Here is a 12,716-nt window from a genome sequence, read left to right as displayed (position 1 = left end):
GCAACTTATAAATACTTGGAATGAATGAATAAGCAAATGAATTACTACATAAGCAGAACATTGCAGGTGTTGTGAAAGAGCTACAGAGTGAGGACAAAACTGCTAGGACTTTGTATTTTTTTTTAAATGCTTACTTTTGTTCTATTTAGTTATGTTTATTTATGACCTGAAGATGCAGATATAAACTCATGTACTGTGGCTGTCGGGATGCCATCTTGCAGAGATAGCAGCTCTTTAAAAAAAAGTTATATCAGATTCATCATCATATAATATTTCATATGATGCAGGATACATGGAAAGGCTCTTGAGACTATAGTCAATCACAAGTTGAACATGCATCGGAAGTGTGATGTGCCTGCAAAAAAAAAGGCGAATGAGATCTTAGGCTGCATTAATAGAACCAGAGTTTCCAATTCGTGAGAAGTAATAGTTCCACTTTATTCTGCACTGGTCAGACCTCATCTGAAGTGCTGTGACCAGTTCTGAACGTTGCAACTTAAGAGAGATGTAGACAAACTGGAACAGGGGTTCAGAGGAGGGCAATGATGATGGTCAGTGGTATGGAAAACAAGTCCTATGAGGAAAGGTAGAAGGAACTGGGCACGTGTAGGCTGGAGAAAACAAAACAAAAGGGGGACAGGATAGCACTCTTCAAATACCTGAAGGGCTGTCAGACTAAAGACTTGTTCTCTGCTACCATGGCAGGAAAGACTAGGTCTGATGGGTTTAAGTTACAGGATGTTAGATTTCAGTTGAAGTTGGACGTTAGGGGAAATATTTTGTCAGTAAGGGCTATCTGATGATAGAACCAATTACCTGGGGTGAGGGGTGGGGTTCTCCCTCACTGGAGATCTTCAAGCAGAGTCTGGACAGCCATCTGCTGGGGATGCTCTAGCTCTGGATTTCCTGCATCAAGCAGGGGGTTGGACTAGGTGGCCTACAAGAAGCTGCCCTCAAATGCTATGGTTCTAAATATGGTCCAGCATATCTAGGAAACTCTTTTCTCCATGGGGACTCTCCCATCTAATAGAGCATCCTTCTTGAACCTGGTTGCCTCCAGACATTTTGGACTACAACTTCCAGCATTCCTGGTCATTGACCATGCTAGTTGGTTCTGTTTGGAGTTGAAGTCCATAACTTTTGGATGCCACCAGCTGGGGAAGGCTACACTAAGGTAACTAGGGGAGACTGACCCTTCACAAACTTCATCACCTTATGGAGGGTGGGAGTATGGCCTTTATAGTAATGGCTCCAGTTCTTTGGACCCCTCTTCCTAATGCCATTTGTCACTGCTCATATTTAGTTAGTGCTGTGCTGAATCCTGCCCAGTACTTTTGCAAAATCCTTCCCTCCCTGTGAATGAGAGTGTGTTTTTTTTCTGTTTCTTTCACAGGGAGGGGGAGAATTTCAAAGAATTTTCTCACTGGGGAGGGGGGAGGGGTTTCATTTACCTTTTAAGCCTAGGAGGTGGCAGAAGGTCATCCTTCTAGGTTTTGGTTTTTGTTTTTCCTTTAAATGCTCAGGAGACTGTGTGACATCACATAGTCTCCTGGACATTCCAGGAAGTGTTGCTGGCCAAAAGCCTCTCTACTAGGAGCCCTGCAATGTTGCAATAATGCATAGGATTTTTAAAAAATAAAAAACAAAACAGAAAGAAGACCCCTTGGCTACCTCCTGCACTTAAAATGTAAATGGAACCCCTCCTTCATCCCCAGCTAGAAAATTCTTTGAAATCCTTCCCTTGCCAAAGCTTTTTTTTGCTGGGGTATTCATTTTGTCCCTCCTCTTCCCCATGAATTGCCAAAAATGACAGGGTTGAAATTTAGGAACAGCACTATATTTAGGAAGAAAGTGAAGACATTTTTTGATTAGGAAAGCTTTTGATCCCCCCGACCCTTTTGCCGGTGCCAAACTAGAGCAGGGAAGCCCTTTGACCTCACAACCATGGGAAACAGAGGGGAAGTTTGGGAAGTTTGACTCTTTCTTCCTCTACCATGGTCCTGACAAAAATGTCCTTCTGAAGCTCGTATTTGCATTTCAAGGGAAGCTGTCATGACAGCAGAAGAATCTTAGCTGGGTCTACTTTACCACTTTTGTGCTTTGATTATATTCAATATTTTTGTTTTTCTGTATCCTCTGCCTTTATGAAGCAGGATGAGCTATATTAAAAAGTCACACTTATACCGCAATCCTACACACGTCTACTCAGAAGTAAGCCCAACTGTGTTCAATGGGATTTACCGCCAGGTAAGTGTGTGATTGCAGCCTAAATTACATTGAAATACTTGTATAGCCACACTCCATAATTGAGCTCCTGTTAACAGTATAGATTCTATTTTGGGTTGGTAAACATTTGCTGAAGAAAGGTAATATTCCTCCAAAGGCTTGATTTGCTCTCATTTTAGAATGATCAGTATGTTCACCCGTTGAGGATGTTCTGCAAAACAAAATACTGATGTGCCATGAGAATTTCACTTCATTTGTACCACCTCATCCTCCATCCCTCTTATTTCAGTGTAGTCCACTGTGATGTGATGGCCATTCTGAAGCCCTCTGCTGAAGTAGATCAACAGTGGCCACCATAAAATCAGAGGAAAACAAAAGGCGTCATTTCCCATCCCCGCCGCAGCATGAGTTGCTATAAAAGGTTTCATTTGGAGTCTCTTCCATTTCTTCAGCCTTGCCAAATGGGAGTGATTTTCATTGACCTTTGCAATCCAGAAGTCATAGATTCAGCCTTTGCAGAGGCCAGAACTGAAGGGATCCTTGGATGTACACAAATACACATGTCATGTGTACAGTTCAATGACACAGTTCATACTCACTCCTCCATAAACACATGCTCCCTGATTCAGAATACAGTCACCGATGCACACAAAAGTGATGTCACCCATGCACAACAACCCCTAAGCACAAACACATCCTCCACACCACATTATATCTCCCATTTAGACAACAATGTGAGCTTATTTCATTCTATTAAAAACAAAAAACACCCCCCCCCCCAGTAATTTCCTTGGCTAAGGATTAAGTAGTCCATTTACTGTATTTCAACCACTTTTTAGGTGATTCAATCAGTTTTTATTGACTCCTTTTTAATTTAAGGACTAATTCCATACATTATCAAGCTCCAGTGTGGAATACTGGAATAATTGCAAGCTGAAAGCAAGTGGAGGCATAAACAATTCAGAAGCAATGTTCATGATTTACATTCAAAATACTAATCAGCCTAGCGTTTAATCTAAAATCAACATTAACTGTCAGTTTTCACAGCAGAGCTCAGACCTGTGCAAAATAAAGCACAAAGAAATTAAACGTTACACACTGCACTTTGCACCTGATTTTGTTATGTACTCGGCCGGCAGTAGAGAATGGTCCCCTTCCTTAATCATTCACATCCAGGGGCCTACCTGTCCTTAAAGGACTGAGCTGGCAGCATAAACCTGTGCTGTATTACAAGAGAAAGGACCATCCTGGTATCATCTTTCAGTGGATTGCTCCCAAGAGTACGTTATATAAGGTGGCCATTTACGTATCACCCCCCACAAAAAGGAAAGAAGAGGACACACATTTACATCAAATGTACACATGCTAATGATTTGTATGGATGCAAATTTAGAAATAATTACTACCAGTTAAATAGAAATATAATACATTTCACCATAGTGGGTAAGACTCTGACCAAGTGACCTCTGTGCTTGCTCAGTCCTCTGTCCAGGTGCTGTTGCCTGGCACCTTCAAGGTCCCTGGTCGCTCTTCGGATGGTTTGTTTGTTATCTTTATATATATTTATTTGCAGCACAATAGTAACAACAACAGACAAACAAGCAAAAAGATAAAAAAACGGTGGGAGGGAATTCATATAATGAAACATATCAATATACAGTATACGTCTCCCTTGATATAGAGAAAAAGGAAAAAAGAAAAAAGGGGGCAGGACACAAGAAGGGGAAAAAAGGATTAACATTTCCATGTCAAATATATATGGTAATACATACATCTAAGTAAGCATCTATATGACTTTGACGCTTGTAGGAGATATGTGCAAATGTTATCTTGAAGTGGACTTGAACCAGACAGCCTTTCAAATATAACACAGTCCTCTATAAAGTAGGATATACAGTCATGCTATCCACAACAAGGAAGCAGTGACATATTTGATCAGAACACTGTGTTCACACATATACAAAAGCAAACCATTTAAAATCATACATTCTAAGTGACCATTCTTAACGTTTTCTTTACAATGAGATATGATCACCGTCCATGAAGATGTACCAGGATTCTTTCTTCTGTGTTTTGTAGCAAGGAATTAGTTCTCCCGTTAGGGTGGACTGCTATGGAGTTGAACAGGCCATACTCTGATAACGTTCATATAAATAGGCAACCTGGTGCCCTCCAGATGTTTTGAACTACAAGTCTCATAAACCCCAACCAACATGGCCAATGGTCAGGGATTATGGGAGCTGTAATCCAAATCATCAGGAGGAAACCAAGTTGTTTACCCCTGATGAAAACAAACAGTTCTAGCAATATGAGTAGTGACATCTGTGCTTTACTTCTTCCTGATACTTAAGCTCTCTCTCAAATGACCAACCAGCTCACATTTTCAAAAATTGGCATGGGCAAATTCAGTGCATGCCAGAGCCAGCCAAGCAGCAAAAAGGTGATTGCCTGATTGATCCATCCCAAAATGGCTGGATGGCCAGCTAATTTAAACAGGGTGTGTGTGTGTGTGGGGGGGGGCAGAATGATGCCTTGCAACACCTTAAAGACTAATACATTTTATTATTCATAAACTTTTCATAGACTAGAGCCCAGTTCTATAAAGTATTATTTGCAGTGCATGCAGCTTAGATTTGTCACAAATTGTGAATACTGAATGGTTAGATGGGAGAAGTCACAATCACAACTGACTTATCATTTGTTTTTGATTCATTATTAGATTATGTTATAGAGAACATTAATTATTGGGCAGATTAGAAATGTAATAAATAAATACATAAAATAGATTTGTCTGATTCCTAAAAAAATTGGACATATTGTATGGCATACACCCCCACTTTTTCTTTCTTTTTTGCTTTTTCAATAAAGGAATATTGATTGGTCCATCACCATCTACACTTGGCTTTTACTCCGGGGCAGGTACGAGTCAAGATCTTTCGTGATAGATGATGCAGTCGCGACTTTGCAGCTGTCCGTGGTTTTTGCCTGGAAAATGCGGAGTTCCAAGAAGTCGTTTTGCTCCAATGTTTTTTGTTTGCTACGGGTTTCCCCCGCTTGTGAGCCATCTGTCCCTTCCCCAAACCGACTTCGCATTTTGCAGTGGGCATGCTGTGGGCGTGCGTAGTGCCTGCATCACTCTGTGATGCCCCTTTACTCCCCCCATCCCTTCACAGCTGCGCAGTTACAGAGGCACAGAGAGGCGTTTTCATATGTAATCACACTTTTGCACAGTTTTGCAGCTTTGTATCTTTGCAATGGTTGCTTTTGGACTCAGTACCCAAGGGACGGGGGGGGGCGTGTCTTGGGGAGGACCAACATCGCTCCAACCACCATTTCGGAGCGATGGCGAGGCACGTAGCTCCCATGCTTGTGAGTGCGGACCATTGAGGAAGTCTCAGGCTGGGGAACTGACAAAACTGATGGTGTGGAAATGAAAGAGCACAAAACACCCGCTTTTTACCTAAAAAGGGATGGAAAGACACAGCAGAGCCCCTCAAATACAAAACTGCCACTGAAGTGTCGCACCGCCACACTCACAGGACTGCATAGCTGTGCATTTCAGTATAATAGCAAAAAAAGAGGGCATGGCGAGTCTGTTAGGGAAGCACGTAGTACCTCGTGAGTGTATCGCAGGGCAGGCTGATTCGAAGCTGCATTGCTGCACAGTTGCAACTGGGTGGGGGGGTCAAAGCAGTGCCATGTAGATGGGGCCCTTGCTGCTAGTGGAGTCTGGTGACTCCGATGTGAGTGGGGCGGTGAATCTGCTCCAGGTTTTAGTCAGAACCAGTCAGAACTCTAAAGGAGCCATCCAAGGTGTGGGAGCACCTTGGATAGCTCCTTTAGAGTTCTAACTGAAACCTGGAGCAGATTCACCGCCCCACTGACATCGGAGCCATCAGCCTCCACTGTTCCTTGCTCAGGCACGGTCTCAGCCCAAACAGGAAATGCTTTATAGACCTTCCTGTTGAGGAGGGCTCAAGGCCTCATTGGCCAGCCTGGGTGGGCAGGGCCAGTCTGGAGCTTAAAAGTACTTCCCGGCCACGCTGCAGTCCCCCACATGGTTCATCACAGCACACAGAAACAAAAGCTTCCAACTCTAGCCTCAGCAGCTCCTGACACTGCTATAGGGTGCATTGAACATGGTTCCATGCATGATGTATGAATCAGCTCTTAGTCAGAGAAGAACAGGGAGGCTGGTTCTGCTCCCTCTTTGATGCCCTTTTGCCGACAGACAAATAATGCTTTATTTGAGGAGGCCTTTAACCTGTAATTGGGTCTGGTGGGTGGGGTGCTGTTTTAATAATATTTGTTTCTGTAATTGATATGTTTTTTTTTATTGTATTTTAATATATAGTTTCAATCAGTTTTAATTGGTTCTGTAAGCTGCCTTGAGTGCCATTTTTGGGTCGAAAGGTGGGGTGCAAATAAAACACATAATAAATAAACAGGAGTTAAAGCATATGAACTCTTTGCCAAACTGAAAGAAAACGAATAAACACATTGTCATTTGCATTAGAAAAGGGAGTGATTTTGCAAGGATAACAGACAAAAAGAAGCATAACCCATCACCTACTACTCATAGGAGGAGTAAGTGTGGGTGTTACCACCCACAGGCATACAGCTGCTTGAGAAGTAGTCGTAGCAGCAGTATTCGATCGCCTCTCCCAAGGTTTTATACAAATGAACGCTCAGCTGTGAGGTCACCCTCAATGTTCCACGAGTTCTTTAAAAGAACCATCCTGCCAGTGCACTCTGAGAGATATCTGAGGATCTCACATGCAGCAGCTCCCTCTACAATTACTTCGCTTCACAAAGAAACAGAAGGGTCTGGTCCTCTGAAAACTCTGCTGGCAAGAATGTTCATGGGCAGGCCCAGACAATGAACACTGATGTTTGGGTTGCTTCTCTTACCCAAAGGTGATGGGCAAGGCTGTTCTGCAGAGAAGCAGCAGCGCTGAGAACAGATCAAGGGCTGGCTGGCAGGCTTGCTGTACAGTTCAAACTTAGCTCAACACAAAGCACACAACCCCCTATTTATGTGTTGTTTATGGGGCAGGAGCAGTTGAATCGAGTTTAAGAATCTGATTGCCTCCATGTATTCCTAAATGGTTTCTTGAATAAAAACACCAGACAGACACAAACGGCATGCTCATTTTCGAAACCGCAGATTAAAAAGGACTTATTATGCTCATTTATGAAACTGACATCAAGATTAGCTGTTCTCAGTCACCAACTTGTTGAACAAAGGCCTTCTCTCCAGAGCTACCTCTGGAGACAATGAAACCCCATCACTAAACTTGGTATTTGTTCAGTGTTTAAGGGCTGCCATAGTGCTTGTGGACTCAGAAAGTTCATTATGGGCTGCAGCCCCAGACGTGCTGATTTGCAGAAACAGATGGAATTGTACAAATTAAATAGCCATCTGGAATTCACAGTGCTCCCGGTTGCATTGTGGGAAATTCAAACAAATGTCAGACAAACGTACAAAAAGGTTCTATGTGACATGAGAGCACCAGAGATTTAGAAAATATAGCCATGCAGGACTCAGCTTATTTGTAAATGCAAAATTCTAGACAAGGCTATAGTAGATTTTCCTTTCTGAAAGCAGCACAGGGACACTTTCCATAGTAATAATAATAACCACATTGAGAGGTTAATTTATCCAGAAAGCTGGTTTATAAATATAATAATAAGGTACTGCTCCTACCAGGTTACTTATGCATCTGAAAATATAATATGAGAAAATTTAATATGGGCAGCTACCCCGGAAAAAAGACACATAGTTAATCGTGGATTGGGTGCACGGTATGCTTATCTGTCTCCAACTAAATGATTTACAGTAATCCAGTGGTAAACAACCTTTCTGACAATTGTGCCACCAGTATTCAGAGTCTGTGCCACTCTAGCAAAGAATCAAAATACAATAAAAATGATTGAATCATAAAAACAACACGCCAAGAGCAGCAGCAGCTAAATCTAAAAGAGGACTGTCAAACCATCAGCAGAGATAAAGTGGATTAAATGAAACAAAACACATGGGGAAAATAAAAAAGGGTTTTTCCTGATGCCCAAATGACATCGAAGTAGGCACCAGATGAACCTTTCTGGGGAGAGGCCACCACCAAGAAGGCCCTTTCCCTGGTAGCCACGACCTAGTGCAGACCTAGCGGGGGCACCCAGAAAAGGGTCTCTGTTGAAGATCTGAATGTCCAGACAGGCACATGTGGAGACAGGTGGCCTTTTAGATACCCTGGTCCCAGACCATGAAAGGCTTTAAAGATTCAGACTAGAGCTATGAATTGAGGCTGGAAACAGACCAGGAGCCAATGCAATTGCCAGAGCACTGGTGCGATCATAACACCCAGACCCATTCTGGGGTTCTCAGTTATAGATGGAAAGCCTACAGCCTTCTTTTTATTGCCTGTAATCCACTACAGGAACCTTTTTGGTTGAAGAGCCAGATAAAAACGTTTTAAACATAAAAGGCAATAAATAAATCTGCTCTTTGTGACAACTAGACTCTAACTTTTCAATTTGAGAATATTAATCTTGGGTACCGCACCCACATTTTTGAAGCGTCAATAGCTCGTTGTTACTGTGTTACTGTGTTATCAGCGGAGACCCTCCCAGAAAATGAAACAAATAACATTTTTTACTCAATTTGTTTGTTTGTTTTAAACCTGCATTTTTTTTCCTGCCATGTTGCTTTGTTTTCACTCTACCTTTTATCGCGCCTACTACACATAAAGAATGGAGAATGCCCTATTAAGCTTAACTAGAGTCTTGCAGCACTTTAAAGACTAACAAATTTATTATGGCATAACAAATGGGTTATGCAAGGAGGTCAAACCAGTCGATCCTAAAGGAAATCAACCCTGACTGCTCATTGGAAGGAAAGATACTGAAGCTGAACCTCAAATATTTTGGCCACCTAATGCGAAGAGAAAACTCCCTGGAAAAGACCCTGATGCTGGGAAAGACTGAAGGCAAAAGGAGAAGGGGACGGCAGAGGATGAGATGGCTAGATAGCATCACGGATGCAATGAATATGAACTTGAGCACGCTCCGGGAGAGAGCGGAGGACAGGAAGGCCTGGCGTGCTACGGTCCATGGGGTCACGAAGAGTCGGACACGACTGAACGACTGAACAACAACAACAAATGGGTTAGTGTTTAAGTTGACACAAACTCAAAAGCTTATGCCATAATAAATCTGTCAGTCCTAAGGTACCACAAACAAGGGTCTTCGTTGCAGCATCCTAAAAAACATCGGAACGCCCGAAAGGTGGAATTGAACCACTCTGTCGCTAAACAGCTACAGGTTTGAAGCCTGCACCCCAGACCACTGAGGATCATCCGGGCAACTGTTTCTTGCAGCGTTTTCAGTATATAAACCTCTCTTCTTCTTAAACTTGGTAGAATACAGTGAGACATTGAACGGGAAGGACAACGCAATTCTATTCGAAACGTTACAACGGAGTCTACCTCTTTATATCATTTGGTTGTGCACTGTATTATTCATACGGCTCGCAGTCTAATTTATTATCTATCTATGCTGGAAATATACCCCGAAAGATCTCCACTTTGTTCTTCTGTCTGCTCCTACAATCGGTATATGCAGATGTACTTGACGGTGATTGGCTTACTGCCTCCCCCGTCGGACGACGAAGAAAAGCGCGTTAAAGAGACAGCGCCTCTGTTCTGCCGCGCTTAGTTGGTTGAGCGAATGCCGGAGGGAAAGCTGAGCTGCTGCTGGCGGGCGGGACTAGTGAGTGCCTGCGGCTTGCACCCGCTGACCTGGAAAGGAAGCTTCTCTGCTTTCTTAATCACATGTGCCCGCATGGACTGCGGTTTGTGGAGCGGGAAATGCGCTCTGCATCTGCTCAGAAACAAGATCAGCCAGGGCCAGGCTCACAGATTCCAGGACTCATTCTGTGTGCGTGTGTGTGTGTGCGCGCGCGCGCGCGCTCTGCATTTGCTCAGAGGCGAGCTGATGCAAGGCTGGGCGCACAGATTTTAAAGCTCAGGTGGTGGTATGCACTCTGCATTTGCTCAGAGGCAAGCTCATCCAGGGCCACAGGTTCCGGGACTCAGACGTGGCTGAAAGAAAGATCTCTTTCTGCCTCAGTTGGTGGGGTGGGGTGAGCAGGGAGAGAGAGATGGGCCACTGATGTTCCCAAGGAAGGGGAGATTCTAGCAGCCTCCTCCCAAAGTACCTCCTTAACCGAGGGCAGCATTTGTTTACTTTAAGGGCAGATGTGGCAGGGACGGGAAGGGTTAGTTCTGATACTGACATGGGCAGGGATCCTCCTCCTCTAGGATGGATAGGAGGGGTCACCCTGGCAGGGGAACGTGTGAGTGAGGAGAAGGATGAGCTTGGATGTTATGTAGGGACTGCTTGCTCTGCTTACTTCACATGTGGCTGAGGAACATCCCCAGTGGTGCTTGCACAGGCAGTGCTGGAGAAGGGGTGAGGGAGGCCAGCACAAATAGCTCACTCCCCCACCCTCCGTTTGAAGAGAAGGCACCTTTTCACATATAAATTGTTACAACCATATGCTGGCAGTTAAGCTAAGGCTGCAGTCCTACCTCTGTTTACTTAAAAATGGACTGCATCAAACCAAGAGGGCTAAATACGTTTGGGATGGTGTGAAATATACCTAATTTCTCTTTCAGAACTCTCACTTGCGGGCCAACCCCTCCCACCTCTAAAGCACAATCCACTTTGCTCCTTATGTGTCTCCTCCAGTCCCCCCCCCCGCCTCCTGTCTCTTCTAATATCCTTGCTGCTGATACCCATCTGCCAAGTGCTCCCCATCCCTGACTCCCACCCTCTGAAGGAGCAATTGAGAGCCAGTGTGGTGTAGTGGTGAGAGTGCTGGACTGGGACTTGGGAAATCTGGGCTCTAGTCCCAACTTGACCATGAAGCCAATCTACAAGGCTGATTTAAGGCAGAGGGGGAGCACCTCAGGGGCGTTTGCGACGGGGTGACTTTCGGCCAGTCACGGACTCTCAGCCTAACCTACCTCGGAAGGTTGTTGTGAGGATAACATGGAGGAGGAGGATCATGTACGTTGCCTTGAGTTAGCTAAAAGTGGGCTAGATGAAACAACTGTCAGGTAGATCCACAGTTGGCTTGGCTACAGAATCGGACTCAAAGAGTGCTTAGCAATGGGATCTTCTCAAACTGGGGAGAGGCAATGAGTGGGGTACCACAGGGCTCAGTCCTGGGCCCAGTGCTCTTCAATATTTTTATTAATGACTTGGATGAGGAAGTGCAGGGAATGCTTATCACAGTTTTAAACTCCTGCACTGCTGCTAGGTTTTATTGTGGTTGTATTGTTATATTGTGGTTTTAATGTTCTATATATTTTAAGTTGTTTTATTGTGTGCTGTTTGGTTTTAATTTTTGTGAACTGCCCAGAGAGCTTTGGCTATTAGGCGGCATAGAAATTTAAGTATTATTATTAAATTAAATTTGTAGATGACATAAAATTGGGTGGGATAGCTAATACCCTGGAAGACAGAAACAGAATTCAAAGTGATAGGCTGGAGTGATGGGCAGAAAACAACAGAATGAAATTTAATAGGGATAAATGCCAAGTTTTGCACCTAGGAAAAGGAAACCAAATGCACAGTTACAAGATGGGTGATACTTGGCTCAACAATACTACAAGCGAGAAGGATCTTGGAATTGTTACAGATCACAAGCTGAATATGAGCCAACAATGTGATGTGGCTGCAAAAAAGGCAAATGCTATTTTGGGCTGCATTAATAGAAGTCTAGCTTCCAAATCATGTGAAGTACTAGTTCCCCTCTACTCAGCACTGGTTAGACCTTATCTGCAGTACTGTGCCCAGTTCTGGGCACCACACTTTAAGAAGGATGCAGAACAACTGAAAGGGTTCAGAGGAGGGCAACAAAAATGATCAGGGGACTGGAAACAAAGCCCTGTGAGGAGAGACTGAAAGAACTGGGCATGTTTAGCCTTGAGAAGAGAAGACTGAGGGGAGACATGATAGCACTCTTCAAGTCCTTGATAGGGATGGCGGAGAATTCCACCACAGACTCCAATGAGGCCAGATTCTTAGAATCTGCCCTCCACCCCCGGAGTCCGTGGCAGAACAGACCACCCCACCCTGCCACCCTGCAAAGTCTGACCTGGCCAGATCCTACCTGGCACCGCCGGGTCCGTCCGGGTCCATCCGCTGCCCCTGTGTGGATGCAAAATCCTCGCCCTTCCCTTTTGCCATGATAGGCTACCTAAATCTTTATGTAGCCTATCACAGCAAAAGGGAGGCACATAAATGGCGTCCGCGATGCCAGATGCCGTTTGCATCCGTAGAGCAGCCGTGGCCGGATGTCCGGCTGTGGCCAGCCCCAGCTGGCGGCTCTGCGGACTTGCTGCAGAGTGGAGCCGGCCGGGGAGGATTCTGGGGGGAGGACTGGATCACCTCCTCCCCCCTGCGGACCTCCCAGTGGATGAAGG

The 12,716-nt window shown here is 44.4% G+C and overlaps 1 non-coding gene across 1 annotated transcript; it reads right to left on the bottom strand.

Moving 5' to 3' along the window:
* Nucleotides 1-9,500: 9,500 nt before the first annotated feature.
* On the bottom strand, nt 9,501-9,587 carry TRNASTOP-UCA (transfer RNA opal suppressor (anticodon UCA)). Its single transcript has one exon. It is a non-coding gene; the product is annotated as a tRNA-Sec (tRNA).
* Between the last annotated feature and the right edge of the window lie 3,129 nt (nt 9,588-12,716).

This window comes from Heloderma suspectum, chromosome 1 (genome assembly GCF_057233095.1).
Source record: "Heloderma suspectum isolate Gila_16-S chromosome 1, 16-S_ref, whole genome shotgun sequence".
Taxonomy (NCBI): Eukaryota; Metazoa; Chordata; class Lepidosauria; order Squamata; family Helodermatidae; genus Heloderma; species Heloderma suspectum.
The sequence above is the reverse complement of the archived record's forward strand: the minus strand, read 5'-3'. Positions and strand labels throughout refer to the sequence as shown.